General features: G+C 43.0%; 2 long non-coding RNA genes across 3 annotated transcripts; both read right to left on the reverse strand.

The window, feature by feature from the left end:
* Positions 1-8,453: 8,453 nt before the first annotated feature.
* LOC140256986 (uncharacterized) lies at positions 8,454-10,972 on the reverse strand. The gene is made up of 3 exons (XR_011904897.1): positions 10,815-10,972; positions 9,029-9,202; positions 8,454-8,651 (listed from the first exon to the last, which is right to left on the reverse strand). It is a non-coding gene; the product is annotated as an uncharacterized lncRNA (long non-coding RNA).
* A 1,789-nt stretch (positions 10,973-12,761) lies between these two features.
* On the reverse strand, positions 12,762-18,426 carry LOC140256987 (uncharacterized). 2 transcript variants are annotated; one of them, XR_011904898.1, is made up of 4 exons: positions 18,279-18,426; positions 18,077-18,164; positions 15,593-15,712; positions 12,762-12,836 (listed from the first exon to the last, which is right to left on the reverse strand). It is a non-coding gene; the product is annotated as an uncharacterized lncRNA (long non-coding RNA). The 2 variants fall into 2 exon arrangements; XR_011904899.1 differs by lacking the exon at positions 12,762-12,836 and adding an exon at positions 12,921-13,036.
* Between the last annotated feature and the right edge of the window lie 9,260 nt (positions 18,427-27,686).

Here is a 27,686-nt window from a genome sequence, read left to right on the forward strand (position 1 = left end):
TGGGGATCTAGTCCCATGGTAGGGAAATTGAAGCTGAAGAATTAACTTGTTGTTGTTGTTTGTATTAATTGATTAATAAGAATAATCTGCTCCAGCTGGGATGGCTCTGGATCCCTCCTATTTCTCAAGCCTATCATTTTATTTCTTTTCTAGAAACCATAAATGTTTGATCACGTGGGTCCAACTACTTCAAAGTCACTACCTCAAAACCATCATTTTTCCACTGATACCTTTAAGCTACTGCATTTTTTTCCCAAAGTTCTGGTCCTTATTCAAATTAAAAGCAAACAAACAAACAAATACATCTCCTTATTCCTTTTCCTTGCCCAAATGCCTTGCAAGACAAAAACAAATAACCACTTTGATCTGGAGAGAGTGTGGATTTTCCTTCTTCTTTAAAACAAGCAGAAGATATTTGTGCAAGCGAGGGGTCAGGGTCAGGACAGGCAGAGCTTGTAACTGAAGTTGTCTGTCTTCAGGCCATGCAACTGGGCTGCAAGTTTCCCTAATGCCTTGGCACGGATCCATACCCTGACCTGGAGGCACTGAGCTCAGGCGAAGAAGCCAATTAGGTTATAACCTGAAGTTGGTTCAAGCAGAGGTCCCGTAGGTGAACTCTGGCTGCATTATCCACTAAGCTGCCCTGAGCTGGCATTTGGTTTCAGCAGGAATGGGTTGTTTTTGTCAAAAATCATAATTTCCCTGGGAATCAGAATGGTATATAATAATGGAGGGAAAAAAAAATACAATTGCACAACTCATTTTCTTTACAGTGGAAAAGCCATTTTATTGAAAGTCATTCTCTCTGTTGTTCTCCTTTATGTAGATTCTGTAAGAGTGTGCTTCTTAATACTTCATTCCATTAGCACATCTCCTGTTCTATTTCAAAGTGTACATTTAAATGAGAACAATACTCAGAAAAGAAAAAAAAACACACTCTGGTGCATTTGCATTTGCTGAAAGGGACAAACCATGAATGAATGCTACAACAGCTTTTGTAATTTCCTCTGTATTCCCTTATTTTCTTAGCATATTTGGCAGGGAAAAAAAAAATGAGAACTAAGATATGAACACTGAACCTCAGTTTCTATGCAGTGGCACAACTCTGTAAAGTCAGTGGAGCTACTTTGATTCGTATCAGTGGAAGATCTGTCCTAAAAGTCTGCAGAAGTAATGGGAATGGGAGAATTTCAGCAGTGCTCCACTGACAACGGAGAGATGTGCTGAGGGGAGCTGCATGTGCAGGGAGTGCGCAGCCATGACTGCTTACACATTAATTAAAGCAGTTTTTTATTTTGGTACTGGAAAGCTGGTTAAAACCATCTGTTTCAGAATATTCTACAAGCTAAGAAGAAAATGTGATCAAGATTAGATCTAGGTGATAAATAGTTGGGTTGTTTTTTTATTCTGTGGCTTAACCTAAAGATCTAAATAGTATTTGCGTCAGAGTACTTAAGTACAGATGTAAAGGTTTATTACAGTGTGACAAACAAAATGATCTTAGGTTAATCTGCAATGTTTTCTTTCAAACAAAACACAGATTTAATTTATTTTGCATTTTATTTCTGCATATTTTAACCCTTACAATATGGAAGCGTGTAATATATTCCGAAACAAATGCTGAAGGAAAATTTCCCAGTTTTTCACTAAAACTAATTGTTGAATATGACCCAGTCTGAGGCCTCTTACACATCAGGCAATCAACAGGCTGATGCCTCAGTGGAGCGTTCCAGCAAATTACCTGGCACAGCCATCGCAGGGTAGCTGTGCTGGAGCACATCCCTGGAGCTGAATTAGAGGTTGTAAATTGCCTCCACAAATCCCTTCCCTCATAGTCCCTTATTGTCCCACATAAGTAGCTATCATTTTAATTGACAGAGTGTTGTATGAGGGATGCAAAATCATGAAAAATATGAAGTGCATCATAGAGAGACAAAACACAGATCCATTGAAATTATACCTTGTCAAGAGGGAAAATATTCTGGTTGGCTGAACATGAATCAAAGAATTTGGAGGAGCAGAATGCTGGAATTACCTGGACTCAGAAAGTAAGTATAGAAAAGGACTAGGCTTGCTTATTTAGATTCCTATTTTTCTCTTATTTTTCTTTTGTGTTGGCCACAAACAAAGGGTGAAAGTTTAAAAAGGAGAACTGGGAAAGATTAAAAATACATGTAATAGCAACTTGTATTTGTGGGGTAGGTAGCCCAGCTACTGGTAACAGCACAGAAGCATTTCCCTCAAAACAGGTTTGCACCTAGCCAGAGTCCAAAGCAACAGCAATAGGTTGGCTGCTTAAGGGCCCACATGCAGTGAGTCTGTGGTCCGTGTCCATCTCTCATAACAGTGTCTAAGTGGTTCATAGGCTCTTCGTTGGCCCCAGAAACAAAGATGAATTTTGCTGTCTGAACACATCTGTCATGTTGGGGTGTTGACATCATGTGCGATGTTACTTAGCAGTTCTGGTATTGTACCCTTTAAAGAATTTCAATAGTACCTCTTCTCCAAAACTGATACATTGCTATGAAGGAAATACATGCATACATGCATAATCACAATTCTGTCATCTTATGATGCAAAGCTGCACAGGAATATTCAATTCCTGTATCTTTCTTGCCTTTGTTTTCTGCTCCGCATTTTGTAAATCCCCAAATGAAATGCATGCAACAGTAAAATGAAGATCAAGGTTTATTTTCTCCTTTAATAAAACAAAAACAAAACTGAAATATACCATGTCCAAGAAGCTGAAAAATGTGATTAATAAAAAATGATTATCCCCACTGAGTTCTATTTGTCTTTGCATTGTGTTCTCCTTTGCTAGAAAGGCAGAAATATCTTACACAGATATCAGTGGAAGTCAACAAAGCTATTTCTGTCTTAAGGAGTGAGGGTTGAAGAATCTATACCTTAGTTTTTCTACTGAAAAGAGAGATTAAAAAAAGGTTTACATCCAGTATTGATTGATTTATTTATTTAATCCATCCACTGATAGCACGAAAGCTTCTGCTTTAGCACTTTACTGTTGATGCTTGACTGAACTATAGAGCTTACTTTTTTAATGCAACCCTGAAATCAGCTTCAACATTGAAGCAAAGGCCATGACACTAGAGATTTTCAAGCAGATGGAGTAAAAATATTGGTTTTATGTGTATCGGTGCAGTAGGTGTTGAAAATATATATATATATATTTTTTAAAAAAAAAAAAAAAAGAGGACCATTGATCAAAATAATAGAAACATTTTTTGATCTACACAAGTCTATACATGTTTATATCTCCAATTGCAAACACACATACAAAGACCTGCAGAAGTGTATCTCTTTCTCCTGAAGAATCTGACATTATACGCATCTTTCAGCTTTTAGCTTGATTCCTTGAACTGTTCAGCCAGAATACCATTTTCCCTTCCCTTCTAGCAAGCTACAAACGTTAAGCCTTTTCTACTCTACTGCTGCTTTCTTTCTTTTACTTGATACACCAATTCTCAAATAGATTTTTATCTCCAAAAGTCTACCATGCTTAAACTATAGCCAACTCAGCAAGGGTTTGCTTGAAGGGGAGAGACAGGTTTCTCCTGCTACCCCAACAGCACATGTGAGTGCATTGACCAACAGAAAAGTCAATCCTAGGGTGAGGACCAAGAAAACTCTAACTCCCCTTTACTCTCCCCAGAGTTCAAACCTGAAGGCTGTTGACATCTCCTATGATTTAATCATTAGGATGAGGTGCTTTGCTGAGGAATGCCCTCAACAGAAAGGTCAGACTTCAGGGTTCAAGGATAACACCTGCACTAACAGAATGGTGTAAAGGAGATTTATTTTCTCAAGACAGATATTTATAAATATACTCTGCAAGTGCAGACTGTTATCAATACATTTTCTACACTTGCATTCAAAGGAAAACGTGTATTACCATATAAAGCAAATTATCTGGTAGTTCAGAACAAATAAGTCAGCAAAGTAAGTTCTGGAGAAACTGCAATCAACTGAACCAACTGGCTGGGGTGGTTTGTTTATTATGCTAACTACATTAATGTACCTCAGCACTGACAAATGCTCTGCAAGGCAAGGATTTTTCTGATGCGAAGTCCCCTAATACACCTACCTTTGCACAGAGTATTCTGAGAAGTAAGAGTTAACTTTAATGAAAGACCTATTTGTGCTTTAAAATGTCATATATAGCTTGATTAATGGAAATAGATTAGAAATAAATATGTTTATAATATGGAGAACGTACTTACCACTACACTATCAGAGCACAACTGACATGGGATGCAGTCTAAACAAAAGTCAGCAGCTACTAATGAGGCTTGTTAGTGATGCTAATCTATGTAAATGTTATTAATTGAGAACATCTATCTTTTATCTCCAACATTTGGTAATCAGGCAATTAAAAAACAATGACATTCCCGGCGGTTGTTCTCCTAGTAAAAAAAAAAAAAAATAGTGATCAAAGAGTCCTGAATAAGGAAAGGGAAAGTCCCTTATCAAGAGCTGGGCCTTGCCTTGGGCTACCAGGCCTCATTAAAGGCAGAAAAGCTCTGTTGATCACCAATTAACCTGATTTGTAGGAACTCTGATAAAGACCTCAAACAACATGAGTTTTCTTAACTATAATAAATGACACAGTTTATTGACAAAAATAAAAACGTTTGGTTTGAAAAAGAACATAAAGGAGCTATTCAAATTGGATAGCCCTACCACACACCAGTCCTGAAAGATGTGGGATAGGTTTAACTCCACCACATTGGTGGCATATTATCAATGCCAGATACAGTCAAACCTATTAACAGCCATATACACAACAACCAAATATATACATATTTGGTAGCTGTCACATAAAATTCTGTCATCTCTAGTCATAACAGACAGCAGATTGCATTAATTATGTATGTACTATGCTCATGAATGGAAATTCAGCGCTCTAGGGTGAACTCTGTATCTCAAAACACGAAAGTAAAAATAATAATAAAAAAAGACTTTTTTCTTGAGGCTTAATTGGTGGACATTTTGTGATTATACTATTTTTTTTTTTTTTAATCTTAGCAGTTGCTTTAAAAGATCCCTAACGTAAATTTCCATAAGCCTTTTTAACCCATTCTTTCCTTTCTGAAGGATTCAATTCTTCTTCTCATGTGTTGTCCATAGTGTCATTATTAGTACGTAGAACACTGCAGCACGACTGTCAACTATAATTGTAATTATTGCCAGCAGTTTATTAATTCACATGGCACTGGCCTGTCCCTGTTTCTCTCTCTGGAGAAAGAGGGAATAATAACTAAACGTAAAACTCGGGCCTAGAGTTGGGTGAAAAGGTATTGCAAATATGGCACCAAATTCAAACCTTATCCGTGTTTAAATGTTAAATAATTTTGTTCTATGACTACAGGTATTCCACCAAATTTATATGAATTATGAATGTACCTCATAGAGATATAATTGTTTGCTCATGTACTAGGGAACTTGCCAACAATAGCGTGTCCTCTAAAATTATAATCTGGGTTTACATTGCTTTATGGGCAAAATCTGTAAGCGTGCTTTAGGTCTTCAGTGATAAAAATGCATTTGAGACTGTATGGCTAGACCTGTCTCATTAGGTCTACTGAGTAGCTGATGTCCATGACTTTATGGGCCAGATCTGACTTTGATAAGAATCAGATTGGGTCATAAAGTGAAAAAATACCACTGTCACTTTTTCTGACATATCCATTTGACACATGCAGGACTGTATCTCAGATTTATAATATCAAAAAATCAGCTCACTTTTCTTCTGTATGATGGAGGCCTCTGTCATTTCCACAAAAATATTTTCTGCTATAAAATATTTCTTTTTCTCCTCATATCTTTTTTTTTTTTTACCCTCTACTCAACCTTATCCAATAGAGAACTAAAGTGAAGAAAAAAAAATCAAGTACAGAGGTCCAACACCATCAAATGAGCAGTTTTTTAAAAAATTTAACTCTAATAATCAAATTTATTACATGTCATATTTAGTAGGGAACTTTGGGTATCAAGAAACACACCTGAGAAGAAATAAAAAGGAGACAAAAGAGTGAAGGTAGTATGAAGTGTCAACACCTACTTTGAAACTCAGCTCCCTTTTTCTAAAGAAAAAGCTCTGGTGCTTAATGTTGAAGTATTTGAACATTTTGGTCTATGATGACATTTATATGCTTTGGGGTTTTTTTTATACTAATGCATCAGTGCCCTTCTCCCCCCAAAATGAAAGCTATTGGTTAGTGATACCCTGAGTGAGCTTTTATCTTAATATATAGAATTGAGCACATTTTACAGCAAAGATAATTATCTCAAACCAGTGATTCTGGTTGGTCTTTGATTTAACTGTTCAAGCAGATGCCACCATAGAGATTCTATTATGCACAAACAATTGTATTTCATTGGTAAGTGCCCTGCATGCCTACCTCATTATTAGAACCCAATTAATTTTTCTTTGTAATAAAATGGAAAGACTTAGAGCTAACAGGAAGCCTAAGCTAAAGAAATTTGGACCAACCGCAAAGAATACCTGGAAGAAGCATACAGAAAGAAGAGTGGTAATTGCGTGACACATGCACACACACAGGAAAGAAAGAACATAAATTGAAGTTTCAGAAACGGGCCCAGGGAGCACAGATCACAATCTGGCAAGATTGCAAAACTAGTACTAAGATGTCTTAATTATATGATTGATGTAAGCTTCAAAAGAACTCTCAGTATTCACAATGGCTACAAGGTTATGAATGTTATCTAAGGTATAAAGACAACTGCCACCAAAGGCAAACACTACACCTGAAACTTCAGACCTTTCTCTTTCAGAACCAATCAATAATATCTTATTTTTAGTCTATATTATGCTTAAGAAAATGTGATGACATCCTTAATTGAAGATCACACAAATAATTATGCCAGTAATGACTCACTTTGTAGGATCTACAAGGACTGGATCTACAAGGACCATCCTTTGAATTTCTATGACTGTACAAGCAAGGGGACTTGGTTCAATCATCTGATAGAAGTGTGTAGAGTATTTGTTTGAAACAAACAAACAAAAAAATATATTTTTTTTAAAGAAAAAAAAACAGAAAATAAGGAAAATTGATATTTCTTCAGTAGAAACATTTTTGTAATTCGGGGTTAGAAACTAAACAATAAAATCAATGCAAGCCTTTTTTTTTTTTTTTTCCAGTCGGGCAAATTATATCCCAGAAGGAAAATACTTTCAGTATCATAAACTTAACGTGGTAAACTACTTTTCCAACTTCTGCTTAGTTTTGAACTATTTTGAAATGCACTCACCTGCACACACTCAGGTCTATTCTAAGGGACTAGTATTTCCTTGTAAGCATCCAGCACTTCAGATCAATTGGATGGACATGATATATATCTTTATCCACAATTAAATAAGCTATATGTTCTCTAAAAGCCAAAAGCATATTATGGCACAGCACATTTAAACAGCATAACACTTTCTTCTGAGATGGGTTTGGGTAGTCCAAACTATCTGATCTTTGCCAGTGTTGTAGGTGATACAATCTTCTCCCTCACCTGATCTGTTTATTATTGAAGGGTAACACTCTTTCTCAGAGATACCCAAATATAACCTTAACACAGTTGGCCCAAATCTGCTTGAAAGTCATTTTATGAATCCCGATTGACCAGGTCTGATGGTAATAGAGTGAGAGTTAACGCTACAAGCATTACACAAAAATAAAAGCTATACTGTGCAGACAGGAAGGGTGAAGGGTCCATTGAAAATCAGAGAGATTAGCAGCTCATCACATTATATGTGGGTTATCAGGAGACAGAGGTAATGAAAGTGAGACCTATATCCTTGATCAATAAGAGTTTGACTGCATTTTGAGTTCATTTTCCCCTGCCAAGAGTGAGACAGCAAGCTTACTATTGATCACAGTGTTAATCCATAACTAGTCTGGGCCCTAGCCTAGTGGAACAAGGAGGAAAAATAAGATAATAAGCAGGAACTCTTGATCTTTTATTATTGTGTGCTAGATAAAGAGAGTGCAAGGTTCAAGGTGAAATACTTTATGATTAACCCCTTCCTTGCTGCCTAGCTCCAAGTGCATAAATCAAAGTGAATTACTCAGGCTCTGTTATATATATTTAAACATCTGTATTTATATATATGCACACACGCACCTTGAATTCTGTTTCCAAACATTGTGCTAGGGTACCTGCATGGGTACACAGGCTACATCTGCATATGTCTTCAAAACCCAGAGGACAAAGACATTCATGTGGCAACTGAGTGTGATACCAGGGCCACATCCTCAGCTGGCAGAAGCCTGGGACTTTCTCTCAAAATAAGCAAACAGAGGCTACTGTAACTGAAACGGGATGTGAACCTAAACCTTACCTTCAGCAATGAACTTTGAAAACTGACACAATGATAGTAGATGAGAAATAGTTCTCATTGCTTCTACTTCAGCATCTAGCCTTTGTTACAAACATACCTTAACATTCTCTAACCATAGGCTTTTTTTTTTTTTCCTTCTGATGTCTTTAACTGACAGCACATGCAATTAAGACGACTTAATCTTTCCTGTGGCAACAGCTGACTGATGTCAGAGACTGCCACCATTTCAAGGTGAGCAGCTGATGGGAACTAGTGCTGGCCAATTGCCTTTTAACAAAACCTGGGAAAAGAAGGAAAATTAACATTGTCCTCACAAACTTGTTTTGAAACGTGTACTCCATAAATCGTAGCTTCAGTAAAATGTAAAACCAACAGCACCTCCTTCAAGACTAAAGTGAAGCTTGTCTCCTGCCTTCAGTTTCTAAAAGCACTAGAAATGAGAGTTTGCGTTCTATCCACTTGGAGCTTAACAGCACATTAAGAGCCTACTAACCTCTTTCACTGCTATGGTATAATAGAAATATTTGCATCTGTGTACTCATTTGGCCTTACTGCCTTTTTGTGTGAACCTGTCACATTTCAACAGATATGGCTCAGTAGTGGCATTTCTAATCTGAGTTAAAGTGACCCATATCCCAGCACAGCAGTTGCATTTACCTGTATTGCTGCAGAAGTCTTTGGGATGAAGCTGAGAGCCAAGAGTCTTGAAAATGCAGTGTAGAAGGAATTATTTCATTTTCTTTCAAAATTGTTATCAAAGATCCCCTCTTTTCCTTGAATTTTCCAAGTTAAAGTCTTCTGATTGGCCAAACTGCATCAATCCTTAGTGAACTGAAAACACAAAGACACCAGCAGACATGGCACTGAAGGAGAAGTCTTGCACATCTCAGTGCAAATCTCACAATAGTGTCATTATTTGATACTTTGACTTTACCAAATCATTATTACATTCTGCCTGCTAATGCCACTTTTCTATTCCAGGTCAGTAGTGCACTTTTCAGCTCTCTCAGGCTATAACTAACTCAGGTAGCCTGTAAGACTAATTTACAACCTCTACAGAGCTACCTTGTGGTTAGCTTATTTTAGTAGTTGTTAAATTATCCCTATGCATCATTTACATGTTGCATGAGTTGGTCAGGATAATTAATGCTTGTAAAGCACTCTGAGGTTTTTGGATGAAAAGTACAGTATGAATTATTCTCATGATGTTGATGATAAAAGAAAAAGAATCTGGCAACAGCTTTTGCATGCTATTAAAAACACAAACCTGTAGCTGGAATGCTCTTCTCCAGCTGTGAGTGCCCTGTTGTCTCAGATACTCAAACAGAGAGAAGATTAATCTTCAAGTGGTACATAGCCAGTGCCTTTCTAGCGTTCAGCATGTTTTACACAAGACCGTAATGCAACTACCCACTGTAAAATAAATCAATTTATGGACAAAACAAGGGGAGGAAAAATCCTATTGCTCTTTAGTTTAATAACATACCAAAAAAAAAAAAAATCAGGGGAAAGTGAAAGCCCTGAGAAATAGCAGGTGTGGGTTTTTTTTTTTAATATCAAATTGCTAAAATATTGCTGAAGGCAGCACCCACAGGTTAAGCTGAATGTTTCTTCTTATGCAATATAGAGAAGCAAAGACTCCTGCAGATCAGAAGCAAGCATCTCATTGCCAGTTTTAGGGGCTGTGTTTAAGGAATTGCTCTCCTTTATTTTATAGTATTTCAGTAGCCCAGTGCACACTGTTGGCTTTATATTCTGAGAAGAGGCTCAGATACTTAATACCTTTAATTCAAGGTGTTGGTTTTCCCTGACAAGGAGGTTTCCTCAAACTCTCTTATCTCATTTTTGTTGTGCACTTGAAAGCACTCATTACATTTGCAATGAAAGGAGGTGGTTTGAGCATAGGAAATTATCAAGTGGACTCCTGCACAGGAGCTGCTGTTATAAGGTCATGATCTAGACTGGTCGCTGAAGACTCGATTTTCGCATGCAGGTATTTATACATGCATGTGAACAAGGGATAAATTTATGTCCTTTGAACAACATCCCCTACTTCTTTATGGATTGTATTTTCAGACTACAGCCTCCATTTTATGTGCGTGCCAATATTTAGTGCAATATCTGCACAAATAAAGGTTATTTTCTTCTTTTATCCAAGGCAGCAACCTTAAAAATATCTTTCATGATAATGTAAGTGCGGAGGTTCCAAGATACAGATGAAGCCCTCTATATTCATCTGTTACAACGTGTGCCAAACCAATAATGAAATGCAATGTAACATTCATAGTCAGATCAGAGCTTTGTGGTTTTACTCTCTTAGAAGTCCTGGATTTCTCAAGCTGACACTTCTGCCCGATGTGCCCTTGAAGAAAGCTAAAGAGCCCTGCAAAATATTTGCAAATGAGTTCTGCTTCTTTTGAAAGTCTAATATGGAACATCTTACCCTCAGATTGTGGGGTGAACGCATCTCGTTCGTGGATGAGGGAGACACAGCCTGGAGTTAAAAGACTTCTTTTCCCTTGTTGTTAGGAAGTTTTCACCATGTTTCCAGAAAGGGGAGTTCAGAGTCGGTCACTGGGAACTGAGCAAGCCAACTTTCCAATGTAGTGTACCATGTTATGTGTTTTCATGAACCTGGAAGAACAGAAGGGAAAAGAAGGTATTAGAAAAACAGCTTGAGAGGACACCTGTATGGACAATAGCAATAAAGAAAATTGCTTTGGACTGGAGAAGAGTTCTAAGATTGGTTTATCATCAGCTGGCTGTGAGAAATAGCTGAGGTGAACCTTGGGAGCTGCCCTAATCTTTGAATGATGCTGCCCTAGCTGCATCTCACCTCACTGTTCCTCTTCCTACTTCAGCTGAGTAAGTGCTAACGTACGCTCTTCTGCTCCTAATTCTCACCACAAGGCAGGAGAATCTGCTCCAGAAATATTCCCTTGGAAGGTATTTTTAATAGTAAAAGAGCAGATCCATATGACTACATGAAAAAAGCCAGAAACTTCAAATGAAATGAGAGCTAAAGAAAATGCTTTCTCATCCAGAAAGTAGACTAGTTTCTTTCTTTCATTTAACAAATCATAATGACGTAAGTAGTAGATTGAATAGATGTTTATTAATTATTCCCCTTCAAAATGCCCAGCACTGACATAAATAGGAACTGATGGATTTCTCTAGGGGACATTTATTTTAAATAATAATTTATTTTTGTTGGTTTGGATAGGGTTTAATGGCGTATAAAAAGTAATGCTGTTTGAGGAACATCAACTCATTCAAGCTTTTTGCAACATTCTAACAGGCAATACGATTCTCCAAAAAACATTTTCTGCAACAACACCCAACAGATCACTTTGTCTGATGTTCTATTTTATAAAGCTCACTTACCACTCTGGGAACACTCCAGTGGTGGAGGAATGGAAAGATAAGCCATGGCCCTGCTCTGCAGCTGGATCTAGTGGGAATCTGCTCCATGGTGGAAGAACTTGGTTGTATTTTTCTTGTTTGATGTTCCTTGGAACTCTACACCCAGGATCTGGTTTCCTGTCTGCTTTGAAGAGATTATTTGCTTGGACGTACTGCACAGAATTAATCTTTATGCCAGAGGTACACACTGTTAGAATGATGGTGGGATATTTCACTGTAGCATACACTGCAGCTACACCAAGGAATACTGACATGAGCTGATACAAATGGAGTTTCAACTCCAGATTGTCAAAACTGACAATAACCCATGTAATCATTTTATACCAATTATAGGTCATCTACTAATATCTTTAATTAATACTGTAATTTGATTGTATAATTTACAGTTACTGTTGGAAAAGGTTAAGTTGCCAAGAATGACACAAGGTAAACAGAAATGGTGTTAAGACCCAACATAAACATTCAATTCAAAGCTTGAACTAAACGTAAAGAGCCAGCACAAAGAAATGAAAGCCTAAACGAATTCATACTCAAACAGTCCTGTAACTATCACAAGCACACAAAACAATTGGATTTCTTGTAGATTTCTTGTGAAATAGTGGCAATTTTTTGTTTCTGTTTCAGCAGAAATTGGTCCCTTTGGAAACATTTTAGTCAAATGAATTATTTTTACTAAATTTAAATTGTTGTCATAAAATCCTTTGCAGGGAAATTTGGTCCACTTGAGGATAAATGAAAGTTCAGGTAGTTCTGTTATCATGTCAGCAATTACTTATACATGATTTAAAATCAAAGTCCCTGAACAGTAAGCCACTTTTTCTTCAAAGCATTTATTTCCAAAAATCTTACAACTTTTCAGCTCTACAAAATTCTATTATTGTCTTGGTTGACTCTCCCCACACCATAAGGCTCAGGAAAAGAGAATTACCTTCAGTGGGATTCACAGCTCCTTCACACCATGCTTGGGGAGGGCTTTAATTCCCAAGACCTTCAGAACCCAGCACAGAGCAGCCATCAGGTTTCTCGCATCTCCACTTGGAAGCTATATTACATCAAAGTAACTTTGTGCAGCAAAACATTGCTTCTGAAATTACTGGAACTGCTCTTATTTAGGAGCTGACAGCTGTTGGGATTCTGGATGGGGGATTTTTTTTGAGACATGTTTTCTCTTCCTACATATCTGTGCAGATCTGAGGGTGTTTTGAGCAGGATAGTCAACTAAACCAGGATAAATGAGAAAACCTGGCAAAAACAATGCAATTGAGAGCAACAAAGTTAAACAAGAGGGCTGAGATCAGAATCTGCCCCTACTGTTTCTAACTGACATATGCTATAATAGTATTGAATTATTTCAGCAACCTGATGTGAGAATGGGGTGTGGGGTAGAAATTTGCAGATGGTAACAAGGGCAAAAAACGCAGCATGAATTTTAAATCTGTGCAGCATAACATTTTAGCATCAAAGTGAGCATTTAGTACCAAATACCATTAATTAACATTTCCATGGGCTTTTTATTAAATGCTTGCTCAGCAAGTCAAGTGTCTTTCAAGCCCGCAACAGCTGTGAATGTATAAAAATATATTGACACAGATATATTAACGCATGCAAATAAATGTATTTCTTTCATTTGTTATGGAAAAGCGTTATTATACTGTAAGGTTTTTAACAATTTAGAAACTAATTTGCATTGTCAGTCTGCACAGATGAAAGAGGGTCATGTGTAACTACCTGTCTACCTACTGGGATCACTGCAGCATCTGCTCCCAACTCATCCTTTCTGTCTCCTACTTGATAACAAGGAACGGGCATAGACCCTAGCCCAGGTCTCACTGACAGCATCTCTTTTATTATTACTCGTGTACTCATTCAACAGTGGCTTCAGATCCAGGTAAGAGTCAGCCAGTGCCAAACAAGAAATAAGAAAAGGCTTAAATCGTTCAAAATAATACATTGCAATGAGCAGTTCTGCAGCTAAATGCAGTTCTTACAGCTTAATTGTCACATAGCTTGCTAACGCCAGACCCAGTTGGCAGTCACCTGATAGCTTCTGTTTTTACCCCATGATAGTAACTAAATTAATTTGTTTCCTAATAAAATATTTCAGGATGTTGAGAAAATACAGATAAGTAGACAGAATCCTTATTAGGATCATCAGTATTAACATAAAATCCTTTTGTGCTCATTAAAGAAAATACAGTCAATTTAATTAATGCACATTAATCCCTAGTTGACATTAAAATCAGCTAAAAAACAACACTGATATAGATTATTAAAATGAGACCAAAAGAAGTGTAGATGGTGGCCTCCATAGGAAGAAAATCATTACTGGCATCCTATATTTCTTTCTTTTATTCATGGAAATTGTAATTCAGCTGCATCCACTGTTGCCTGCACAATGCCCTAAGCTTGCACCCATGAGTTGCTCACAGAGAGACATGGTGAGTGGGCATGATAGGGATGGGCTGGACTGGATGATCTTAGTGGACTCCTCCAGTCTTAATGATTCTGTTACCTGTGGGACTCAGCAGCAAAAAGAAACACTGGGTATGAAAAGCTGTCCCAAGCAACAGTGATATGGGAAAGAGACACCGCATGGCCTGTAAGTGGGCATCCCACTCCTTTCAACAAAGCCCTCAATCTCACATTTTATTTTAGAGTTAAGGTGTCTCAATAAAGTCTGGAATATACCCCAAGTGGTTCCAGTTAGACAAATATTCTGGAGTGATATTATAAAAATTGCCCAAGGGATTGTTGTGCACGAGGTTTTAAGATTCTAGGCACCTAAAGTTCATAGGTTCCACACATGGGCTCAGAAGTGCCTTACATGCTAGCTCTGGGTTTAGTGAAAGTGTATCAGCCCCACCTGGATAGGAGCAGTCCTCTGGCATCAGCCATAGGCTGTGAGTCTGTGTTTGCTTAAGGACTGTGACTCAGGGCTGCTGCGAGCTCTGCAGGCAAGCCATGCTGGGATTAGGCTCCCCCAGTGCTTTTCCTGCCCATCCTCAGGGATCTGGCTGCTCTGGGTGCAGTAGGTATCAAGGGCTACTCCATACTCAGTCCCCTTCCCCACAGAGCTGGAAGCACACCAGAACCTGGGGGCACTCAGGACTGAGGTTTGCCATGGCAATGACTTTGGTGCCCATCTCCACAGAATATCCTGGACTTACAGGGTTCACCATGGAGTTAAATTCCTTACTCTAGTGCCTGGCACTAGGACACAGAGCTATAGTCATAGCTGCTTTCCCTCTCTGGTCCTATTTTTCTTCAGAGCGGAACCATTTCAGGAGAAATTCATGAACATATGGTCCACTTTTTTCCCTTCTATAAATAAGACCAGAGCTAGTGCAGGAGCAATGTCCTCACAGACAGAGGAGGACCCCAAGCAGAGATCACCCCTCTGGGGCAGCTCCAACCAACCAAGGGCAAGGGTAGAACATCTTCCAAAAGGAAAAAAACAGCGGGCCCCTTCCTTCAGCAGGACACTACTTTCTCTCTTAAAACCCTGAGAACCACACACACCCCCCACCCTTAACTAGCCCCTTGGACATGGGCAAAGGCCTCACTGGTGAAGGGCTCAGAACAGAAGCACAGCCCCAGATCTGCTGAGAGGCAAATTCTAGGACTTTCCAAGCTTTGGGAAAGAAATCTGCAGCACCTATAAGCAACAGGTCTATTTTAGCTGGCAGTTACATGGGCATTTAGAGAATATGTATTTTGGACATAGGTGTGTAACTGCCTTCATATACTCAGCCCAAGATGCTTTTGGAAATTGGTTTTAGATGGTTGTGCAAACATTACCTCGTTACTGCTTTGTCGAATGAGGACAACAATCATTTGTTTCGAGAAGATGTGCTGTTGGCTGGGGACTGATCTTCGACTTGTAGCTTAGATTTCAACTGAAGATGGCAGAAAAGCTTCCTGAAAGAAAAACATAACACATTCTGGTTTAGAATTCTTGTGTATATAGGAAAAAAAAAAAAAAAAAAAAAAAAAAAAAAAAAGTCAATTCATTTTATAGAATCTAGGATCAATAATACGTATCTGTTCTCCTGGACACAAATATTTCAAAAATACCATTCAAGTCACGGCAAGCCTTATTTAACTTAATGAGAGTTTTGCCATTGATTGTTTGGTTACATTTCATGTTATATTTCTTCATTGGTACCTGGTGATTTTATTGTGCAGAGACTTTAACCCCTCTGTGAGGGTTTTTTTTCTGTTCTCCCCCCCGGATTTCTGTCCTCTGCTAAAACCCTCCACGTTTCCCCTCCACTATTGATCACACAGACTTGTCTTTTCACCCTACAGCCTGTTTTTTTTCCACTACTTGAAAAACACAAAGCATCGGGAAGATGCTTTAGAAGAAAGAGTAAGATGTGCGATTATCCCACGAGGGGTACGTTGTTTTGAGAATGGTCCTGATCGCTAACAAATTAGAAGAACATTAAATGGTTTTGGTTGTTTTTTTTAATACCATGACACGTTCTAAACTATGATAAGATTTTGGGCTAATTAAATAAGAAGTAAGGACTGATAACATCCTGCTTTTATGATGAATGTTAGCATGTCGATTCTTTGCTTCTTTTTTTGCTTCATATTTAAAAGTTTCCTTTTAAGTGTGTGAAAAATGAGTAAAAGTGTCAAGTCTTATCACAGCTGACCTTGCTTTTTGGCTAGCCTCTCTCCCTTATCTATCAAACACATTACTCTCCCCATCATAACGTGGTAGTGCAAACATCGCAGCCGGCCAGCAAACATGACCAAAGCTACCTTTAAACTACCTCTAGACTCTTTAAACTCAACTAAAAGGCTGATTAGGTTCCACCTCTTTGGTCATTATCTCCTTTCGATAGCCACGCAATGAAAAAGCAATCTAGTAAAAAGCTGTCTCATAGGAAAACTAGTTAAAGTGTGTGCTTGCTTAAGACGGTGTACTTAAAGAAAACAATTTATTCGTTTGTCAAAACCAACTGTGTAAACTAGTTTAGCTGTTTGCCGAGGCTTGGAATGAACAAACGTTGTTGTTTCCTAAGGAAAGTTCCTCTGGGAGGGGGGTAACAAGCCGACCCCAAAGCATCGCGGGGGACAGCAGGGAGTTCAGCCCCCGCTGCGCTCCGGGAACTACGGGAGAAAGAACTGAGAAAGGCGACGGGCACTCCCGATCGTTCCTCCTTACGGGCGGGGGACGTTCGCCCCGTTATTGCCCGGGAGGAGCGCGAACACCCATTGCTCTTTGATCCTCTGCCCCCTCCCGAAATGAAGGGTTTTTCTTTTTTTCCTCCCCCCTCTTTCAAAACAAATTTAAAAGGGAGAGATTAGGAAGGGGAGGGAGAGGCTGGGCGAGCAGCAGGGCGCGGTGCGAGGCTGCAGCCCGCATGTGTAGGAAAACCACAAACCTTTCTGGGGTGATGTTTGCTCGGGTTCCTTTTGCAAGCTCGGCACAATGGCAACTATTCAGGAATCGGTCAACATGACCTGGCACCAAAAAGTCCTGAAAACATATATGCTTCATTCTCTCAGAGCCTAGGAATCATGTTTTTAAGTGGGATTTACTTTACTTTGTCAACAGAACAGGTGGTGCGGCATTCACCTGCTGCTCTCAAAGGAAAGTCTGGACCACAAAAATCAGCATTAGTGGGTCCCAGCACAGCTGACCGCGATCGATAGAATTCGTCCCGAGCAAGAATAGAGTGGAAAAGAGAAATGCCCCAGGATGTGCCCAAGCAAAGCGGGGCTTCCCAAAGAGGAGGGAAATACGCAACGGAGTCCCAGCCACGAAGGGGTTACGAGCCCAATGAACGAGGCTATCCACCACTGGCACCCACTAGTTAAAATAAAAATAAATACAAAAAATTACTGATTAACGTGATCTGTCAACACTCCTTTGCCCCACGGAACGGCAGCCGATCTATTAGCTGGCACCTCCTTTGCCATCTCCCTCACCTTGCGAAGTCTTTGCATCCCTCGCCTGGCCCTGAGTCATGGGTAAACACCGCCGAGTGCCGGGCTGTGCCCGGGGTACCAGCTCGGGGCAGGCACCTCCCGGCGCCGGGCGCACCTCCTGCCCCGCGGGCAGCCCGGCCTCGTACCCTGCGAGGACTCCGGGCGTCCTGAGGGAGCAGAGAGCAAAGCTGCGAGCCCTCCGCCTCTGCGCGATAGACAGCCAAGGGCAGAGGAAAGCCTTCCTCGAGGTGCATAAAGCGGGGTTGGAGGACTCTTTGCAGAGAGCATCCTGCCGGAGAGAGGGGAGAATAAAAGAAAAAAGAAAAAAACAATACTAACCTTTTTAAAATATATACGTACATAGCCCGTAAGCAGTTGGGAAAGTTTGTTTTCCGGGTTGCGCAGCGGAAACACGCTAAATAAATAGCTAAACAAACAAACGTAGCACCTTAGTTACGGTTCCTCCAGCAGCAGACCCGCACCGCGCCCTGCCCGAGGAGCGGGGAAACAACTTACAGGGTACAGGGAGCAACAGCCTCACCTGGCACAACTTACTGCACTCCGGAGAGCGCTAAGCAGTTTGCAGGGCGGATCTGCTGTGCGGTGTTTTACCTACGGTCGTTATTTGGGGAAGGGGTTGTTCTGCTTTTAAGCCCTCTCCCGGGGCAAACAGCAGCCGGTGGCCATAAGTTTCTGAACTGCTTCACCTGGAGCGAGCGGAGAAAACCGACGTCTGACTCCGCTCATCTTAAATATGCTCGAATGTAATTGACTACCGCTGTGAAGCATTTTGACATGGCTGATGGAGCTGTTCTCAGGTGCTCTGATAGTCCCAGGAAATGCTCATTTGCAGGAAGAACTTGTTAAAATTGAAAGGTTCGCATTTAGTGGAGAGGCTAAAGGCGTTTAGTGTTCGCATTGTGGTTACAAAACGCTCCTCCACCCCTTTCCCTGATTCAGATTTTTAGTTCAGAAAACCTGGTGGTTGTGAGGTACTGGTTCATAGAAATCCTTCATCGTATTTCCCGAAAACCCCGTCTGTGCTGTAGGACCTGCTGTGTTAAATTATGATCCAAAGGCTGTGGGGTGGGAACAATCAATCAGAATACCTGGGGTAGTGTGTAATGTGTGTGCTCTTGCCAGCGGGAGCAAGCGGCCCCTGAACACAGTCCCCCAGCAGGTTAAATAAATATGATACTATAGACAAACCGAGAGGATCACATGGCCGCATCAATCAGCTGTTGATAAAATACAATCTTCCTTTAATACACGCTGGGAAAGTTATTTAACACTTACAAAACCTGACTCCAGCGCTGTTTCTTTTAGTTAAAAAGGGGGGAAAATATTCTTTGAAAGTGCAACTCTTTTAAAAAGGCAAAGAGAGGTGACGCTTGCATTTTCCTGGGGGATATAACAGAATGCTTTTAATGAAGCCACAGACACTGTACGAAGTACGCGAGCCGCGGTGCTGGAATAAAAAGTACAGGAGCAATTATAGAACAAGGCGGTGCGGAAGTGGCCGGACCGACGCCGGGATGCGCGTTCGGGTTTATTCCCTTTGCACCGGCGGTCCCACAGCCGGGGGGGCTGCTGGGCTCCCTGGGGCTGATTCCCCTCGGTGTGCAGTTGGGACGAGCACCCCAAGGAAGGAAGCAGAGAGTGGGGGCTCTCCCCCTCTCGCCTCCCGATATCACCCCGGTTCAGCATTTGTCAGCCACCGGACAGCTGGACGAGCTGAACGAGCAGCTCAGACGCGAATGTTTTTCTATACGGTTTGAGAGAAAATAAAAGATTAGAATTTCCTAGGGGAAAAAAAATACTGGGTATAGATGTATTACTGGGCAGTTTTGGAAACGGAGTATAGCCGCAGGGGCTGATGGCAGTGGGGTAATCGGGGTGCGATCGGTTTTCCTTCTCTCAGGTAAGGGAGAGTGAAAGAAGTTTGCTGCTGAGAAATAAAAGGCTGCCACACAAGCGCTTTGGAATTCCCTCCTATTCGTTACCTTCCCGCTTTCCACTCAGCTAAATTCACCTTGTTTAATTATCAGCACGGTTCCTTGTGCCACCTTTCCGCCGTGGCAGGCCACGATCCTGCACGTTCAGAGCCCCCAGCGGGTTTGCACAGCTCAAAACTCGGGGCTCACTCTCCCTGAACTCCGAATCGCGCTGCCCAGACCTGCAGCTCCGCGGGGCGCAGAGACGGCCCCGACCTCGGGGGGTGGAGGGGGAAAGGAGGGGGAAGGCATAAATCAGTGCGCAGCCAACACCTCCAAGGGGAAAGGCAGGAGGAAATTCTGACGTGCACCCCCCTAACAAATGAAGATTAATGCCCACTCTGGAAAGGAAGCTGTTGTGAGAGCTGTTTATACAAGAGAAATCCTGGAAATGGGAGAAAGAGGAGGAAAAACAATAACAACAACAAAAACGAGCCCGCGGGCTGACAGTCCCGGGTTGATGTCATCCCAAGTGTTGAAATAATTGGCTGATGAGCCAAAAAAACGCCTTCGAAAGACACTCTTTCCAAAGCGCTGCTGCCAGCGCTTTGCAGCTGGGGAATATTCGCTCTCCGCCGCGGCTTTGCGCGGGAGGAAAGCGCAGCAAGGAGCGGGGGCTGCCCACGCGTGGGGAGGGGGAGAGGGGGGCTCCCAGCAGTTCAGCCCTGGGGGAGATCCCGGCGCCTCCGCTCCTCTGATCTGTTTGGAAAGTTGCGTTAAAGAGCTCTTTACCTGCACCAGACCCCCCTTAAGCACCCTCCAGGGGCTCGTTGGGCAGATGTAATGGCAAGGCCAGGGGGTCTTGTTTGGCGAGACGTAGGGACATTTGTCATGGCTGACCTGTGAACTTCAGCTTCTGAGCCCAGGACTGTAAGGAGAGGCTCGGGCTAATGTAATAAAGCGAGAGAGACAAGAGGAAAGGCCTATCTTGCCCCAGGGCCACCACATGTTCACTCCGTTTTACTGTCAGTGCTACATGGAAGCTGTGGCTTCATTTCATATTCCATTAATATTTACAGCGGCGATTGAATTTCCCATTACAAAGTTCACCATACACACACTGCTAATATGAAATATTAATAATTTTGTGCACATTATGAGAAGTCTTACTATTAAAAAGAAAAGATAATAATAATAATCTACTGGGCAAGTTGCACGGGTAAATTCATTTCCTGCGTCCACCTGGACGTGGGGACTCGCGGCGGGGGGTGCGCAGGATGAGCGGGGCCGAGTTGGGAACGGCCCCAGAGCCCGGCTGGCACATAGGAAGCGGCTGTCCCCTCCCAGGGCCACTTTTGTCGGCAGGGTTCGGCCGCTGGCAAGCGAAGGGTCACGTTCTCCAGATGGGCTGGGGCATCCCGAGGGCAGGAGATGCCCGAAAAGTGGTTTTACCCCACAAAGGGACTAGAGAATAGGTGTATCTGACTGGGTCAGAGGGCTAGTTTTTTTTTTTTTTAATTTTTACCATTTTAAATCCATTTTATTGTTTTGATTGTTTCCTTCGTGTCTGTTTTCCGAGCCTCTTTGGAGCAGAAGAAAACAGTGCATGACCAAAAGATGAGTATTCGAGCATCGACTCAATGCACTAACTGCAGCTGAGTCACTGCTCAGTTCCTGCTCAGGGCAGAGAAATCCTATCTCCTGTGAAAGGAAAATTGCCCACGAAAGTCCCAAAAGTGCCCCGAGGATAAACTGCAATAAAAGCAGACCGATAATTTCCAGATCGCGTGGAAACTGTGTTGAACTCATCCGGTGTGAAGTTGGACCACCAGGACGGCTGTCCCTTGGAGCACTTCGTTTTAGAGAGGGGCTGACCGCCGTTACCCTATTCGCACTTGTCACACCCTGAGCACAAACTGCCCTTCCTTTCGATCTACAAGTTCGTGGGAAAACACCGCCTTGCCATTTGCGCCGTGCAGGGGAGGGATGAGTGGGTTACTGTGCTGCAGGGCTCTGCTCCCGAGTTAGGAGCTGCAGGGAGTCCCACATGCAGCATCTGCAGGTGTTAAAATATTAGGAAGAAAGCTGGCATGACCTGGGGGTTTTATAGGATTCCTTGCCCTGGGTGCTGGTCTGCAACTGAGATTATTCAGAAGGGAAAAAAAAAATAGCCCTGATAGCAAGAAGTCTAAGTCCCTCCTTTCACCTTCAGTCTTGGGTGAAGGTTGTGTTTGGGCTCAGCTCACCTCTGCATTCTGCCGGATTTAAGGGGTTCCCGTGGGTCCGGGCCCTGGGCAAGCTCTGCTTCACCTTGTCGCGTTATGACCACGAGGAACAACCCGAGGCAAAAGGCAGCACTGGGCAGCTGTAGGTGCTACAGATGTGGGCACAGGAGCATCTTCCATCGAGCAGATCGGACTGACTCTGCTGTTTCCCACCCCCTCAAATGCACGAGGAACTGATGCTGTTTATCACTCTTAATTGGTCTGGATTAAGGCAATTTAGGAATCTTTAGGTCCGTCTCTCAGTTCGGGAAGATGACAGGCTCGAGGAGGTACGGGTGGGTGATATTTCCACCATGAGATCCGTCCTTCCCCCTCCCGCTCCCCCCACTGCGTCCACCCTCCCCCCCCCTCCTTCCAGCCCTAAATGTGTCATGCTTTGTCACATCCTCTGCGTGTGTGTTTTTAGAGAACATTTGAATAAAAGGCTCGATGCCAGGTATTGGTGACACAGTGGGTGGAATTTGCAGCCTTTCCACAAAGAGTTGGAAGCCTCCATTTGCATAAGGTCAGGGTACAGCTTCTCACAGAACTTTAGCAGCATCTCTGTCTCTTAGCAACACTCTTGCACTCTTGGTCCCTGCATTAAATTGACTGGTCCTTTCCTTTTCTTCCTTTCATAGGGAGGCTTACAATAAAATGTCACCCTTCCAACCTGTGCCTGTCACCCAATAGGTCATCTGTTTCTCTTACACCTCCTTCCCCCCCACTTCATCTCCAATTAGGGGATGAGATTATTCATTTGGTGGATTCCCCAAACTGCTTCATTTTTTATTTTGTTAATTAATATTAATAACATTTCTCCTTTGTATTAGTAAAAAAGGAGCCCTCATAAACAGTGAGGAGATAAGGAGCAAATTGCAGGCACCTGCAAAACAATGGGATTGGAGAGGGGTAATAAGGCGAGTGGAGATAGAGAGAGCAAGGTTTAGGTCATCCTCTCCACCCATTTAGTTGATGCAGGGTTGAACTCAGCATGGAAGCCTTCAATGTGCTCAGAATATTAGAGTCACCCCTCTTGGCTCCGGCATGGGAATTGGTGACAGAATACAGATGCTGATAGGTGGTGTTAATGGAGGGTCAGGCTTGGACAATAGTATCCATCACTTGCCTCATGGCTCTGCTGTCAGATGGAGTCATTTCTGACTGCTCTATCACCAAGATTTGGGAGAGATTCAATTATTACATCCAGCTTGGCAGCGCTAGATACAAATCTATGCCCACAGGACGGGAAAAAGCCCCCCCAGTATCTCTTCCAGAGTGGGTTTTTCCCGTTTACTAATTAAAAAATAATAGCAATAATGAACTAAAAAGCTACGTTCAATAAAGCCCTCAACTACGAGTTGCTGGGAGGGAAAAAATAAATAAAAAGGAAAATAGAAAAGAAAGGACAAGAAATAATTCTCCTCATCTCTGCCCGCTGCTGAGGCGGCACAGTGCGACTTCTGCAGAGATGATCGCGGGTCCTCCAAACTTTGAAGCCTATCCCGAAAAGTTTGTGCTTTTCCTCCCAGGACTCCAACACGGTTCTGCAGGGAGAGAAATCGTACATAAATCAGGTGTACATGGTGTGTAAATCGGGTAGATGCTGCACCAGGGGGGATTATTTATCGGGTGCCCAGAAAGTGCCCTCATTAACTCTAAGGAAGGGGCTAAAGGACAAACTTGAACGCGGAAAAGCTCTCCGCTTCCCCCTTCCTACTTTTAAAGGTATTTAAGTGGTGATAGGCGTTTTAAATTCAGTCCGGATTTTATTCCCCGGCTCCCTGCGGCGAACTGATCCACTTCTGAGGAGGGATGGCTTGTTTTCTCTAACACGTTATCCATCTCTCGAGTGGTGCAAATGCGAAGGTGAAACCCGGTGCTTTTCAGCGGTATTTCTTCAAAACTCTCATTCAAGCGCCCCCCTCCCTCCGCGCTGCCTCACCCGAAGCTTTCAGACACTGTAATTCCTGCAAGATAAATTCTCAGGTAATGGCTTCTGAGAAAAAGCAACAGAGGTTAGGAGTCAACTGCCTCCTCTTTAATAATTCACATGTCATATTTCTTCCACTTTGTCAAGTTGGCTAAAGAAGACGGGCAGGGCTGAGGCAGGCAGACACTCGAGTTCATTACCCGAGGGCTGCGGCCCGGGGCAGGGCGATGCCCCTCTCCCTGCAGCACGGGAACGGACGCCGGGCTCTTCCCGGCTGCCAGCTGCTGCCCGCCTCCCCCGACCCCACCGAATTGCTCTGGGTTCGCTCACACGCGGCTTTTCCCTTCCCGGGTCTTCTCTAATAGAATCCCTCTCCCTTTTGCCTTTAAACCTTTGTATTTCTCTTCGTCTTCTTTCGTTCTTTACTTATTTAAAAAAATTTAATCGACATTTTTCAAATAAACCCGAGCGAGTGTCTGTACTGCGTATTTTTAGATCAATATACAGTGACAGCACATCGCTCCCGAGTCCAAATACTCCTTCGCGTGGTTTATTTCTCTGTTTTTGGTTGCAAATGTTTCGGGAGTTCGGGAACCCGAATTCAAACAGTTTTGGGTAAGCAAAGGGAAACTGTGGTTTGTTAGCAGGGTGAGGAGAGCTGGGACCGGGCTCTGCTCTCCACGGCAGCACTGCAACGAACCATCAGTGGCTGCAAAAGTAAGAGAAAACTTTTCCCTTGGACACGGGACTCAAACACTTGGATCTCCCGAAATGCGTCACCCTTCCTTAGTTACACGGGTGCCCGAGGAGTACGGAACTGGGACCGTATCCTCCCGCCAGTCCCCGGTTATTTGGGGTTTTCTTCAGTTCGTTTTTCTAGAAACACTTTGTCGGGTTTTCTATTCTCCACTTTCTCGCCCCAACCTTCACGCTCACATCCACCGCAGCCCCCCAAACCCAGCTGCGAGTTTGAGAGCAGAATATATAATGCACCCAACAGTACATCAACGCGTCTATTGCGTTCTGAAACTTAAAAATAAATATATATATCTATTCGTTAAAAAAGAAAAACAACAGAGAAACAGCTTCCCGAGCCCTTCCGCCTGCTCCCGAAAATACAGATACAGGTTACAGCACAGAGGTGGCTGTCTTTATGCCTCGGTGAGATGCCTTTTTCCTCCTCTTACTGCATGGCGATTTCCTTCATGCCGTGGTTTAAATTAACGCAGTTTTCCTGTCTTTTCCCAGCCATCCATGTAAGCAGCACCACGTTTTAACTGATCTTCTGCAGTGGGGTCTATAGGGTTTATCCCAAATGGTAAAGGCATAGACTTTATCTGTCAGATTTCGGTAACTTTATACATGAAACGGAAGAGTAAGCAACTTGGGGCGATTTAGCAGAAGGACTCCTCAGTGTAAGTGAGGATAAGAGCGAACCCTGCGGCCCGTGGGAAGTTTGCCCTTGTGCTGCTGGCCGGGTTTGGCACGGTTCTGGTTCAGGCTCGTGACTTTCACCCTTCCTGCGGGCACCGCTGCAGCTCTGCAGACTGCTCTGAGGTTTCGTTGAGGTTTGTTTGTCCTTCAGTAAAAACCTCTCGTGTTACCGAGGCTTCAGCATTTCAGAAATAAACCTAAATAAGACCCAGGAACCAAAGGGAACGGAGAAGCGGAGGGGCTGGAGGGCAGCGCAGGGGGCAGAGGGACCGGGACTGTGCTCCTGCCTTCGGTCCTGCTCGGCACACGGCCACCCCCGGGTCGTGGCACACCCGCGTGTCCTCGGACTGTTGTCGCTCTTGTCATATGTCTCTTGGTGTCACCGGGGTGATGCTCACCTGCCATACGGCGTAAAGTTACCCGGGCTGAAGCTCTTAAATTTACACTCTGACACTCGAAACTCTTTTTATTATTATTATTTTTTCCAGACACGAGCACTTCCTCCCTCCCCCCGGCTGCCGAGCTGGGAGCTGATTCTACCGGTGCCAAACCGCTCGCAGACACCCGGCAGCGCCGAGCGGGTCTCGCGGGGAGAGGCTGAGCCGTCCCCCATTGGCAAGCGGCGCTGAAACGCGCCTGAAAAGCTGCCAGGGAGAATTAGGATGGTAGCCCTATCCTGCAACATCAGATGGTTTAAAGTGTCCTTGAACAGCTGTTAAGCTTGTTGGGTTTTTATTATTATCATCATTTTCCGGGAGATTTTTTTAACACCTGCGAAGTTTGTGTGTGAGGATGCCACTAAAGACAGAAGTGCTGAGCGCTTGACAGACTCCATAAAGTCTTTGCCATCCTCATAACGACGTGACAGCTCCGAGGATGGAGGGCTGCAAGGAGAGCTCTTGCCTTGCCCGGGGTGCACTGGGTGATCTGTGGGCAGCAGCCGACCCACCCCCTCGGCCCTCAAAGGAAGAGAGGTAGAGGTGCGGCGAACCTGATGGTATTGCCTTCTCCCTCCTCGGTCGCACACAGCCGGCGCAAAGAGGGAGAAGGGCTCTCTTGGCGTTTAGGTAGACCCAATAGAATAGCCGAAAAAAAAAGTCATAAATAATAATGCAATAGTAAAATAAAATAATCAAAGAAATACAATCAAAGCGGAGGCGCAGTGCTGCCTGGTGATGCCGGGGATCCCGCTGCCATCGCCACAGCACCGACACCCCCCTCCGCTCTGCCCGGGGCTGCTGCCCGCACTCATCGCTTGAAGCCGCCTTCGCTCTGTCTCCCAAACATCTGCAGCATTCCCATCTCCCACCCTTGGCTCAACTTGCTGCTGCTTCTCCCCATCTCTCTCTGCAACTCGTCATAACCTGTCATAAACCGCCCTTTATTTTTTTGTCGAGATTTTAGTCCGGAGGGCACGGGATCCATTTCCAACTGACAGCAGAGGTGCGAGGCAGCACAGCGGCCGGCCATCGCTCTGTCTACCTGCAGGGCTTTCACCACCTCCCAGCCATGCACCCCGAGGACAGTCGGACCGCAGACCTCCTCAGCCCCCCGGGTACTACACTGCAGCCTGGAGCGGTCCCCAGAGCACGGCCTGGATGAGAACAGGACTGGGTGTTCCGAGCAGCCCCTGTCCTGCAGAGACCCCGACAGGGAAGCATTCAACAGTAGAGCATTCTCACGGCCGCGTGGCCAAGCCCGACTAGGCAAATTCTTCTCCTCTCCTCCTTCCCTTTCCCCTTCCTGTTCCATTTCTCCCCCTTCTTCTCATTCTTATTCATACCAATACTAACACTATTAAATATTCTTAGAGAATGACTGCTATATGACAAATGCTACATATACAACTGTATACAACAAATCACACAGAGGGAGACAGCAACACCTGTGATGAATATGCACCCTCTCTATGTCCATATCCATATGTACTGAGAATAATGCAGAACCATAAATACACACAGTTACATACAGTATATGCATCTATACCAACACACATGTGCATGTAAATAAATACGATCACACTGTATGTGTGTGTGCATGCACAGAGCAGCTGCATGTACATAGATAAAGACACAGTTTAAGTGTCTCACTATGTGTGAGCGTGCAGCCTGCCCAGTGTGTTGCCTCCTCTGCTTACAGGGATGTGTGTAAGATGGAAAAAGAACAGCATAACAGAAAGTGAAGTCAGCAAGTCCTTATGCGTTATTTCACTATTTTTAAAGATGAAGCAGGCCAATAACAAACAGGAGGCAGCTCAGAAATACACCCAGCAGCACACAGAAACCAAGGCACTACCACATGTGTCCTGGCAAAGGATTGGGCTGTGGGGTGATGCCTCTCAGCAAGTATTTATGGTCACTGTGTCTTTGCATAACATTTACTTT

The sequence above is a fragment of the Excalfactoria chinensis genome, chromosome 10 (assembly GCF_039878825.1).
Source record: "Excalfactoria chinensis isolate bCotChi1 chromosome 10, bCotChi1.hap2, whole genome shotgun sequence".
Classification (NCBI taxonomy): Eukaryota; Metazoa; Chordata; class Aves; order Galliformes; family Phasianidae; genus Excalfactoria; species Excalfactoria chinensis.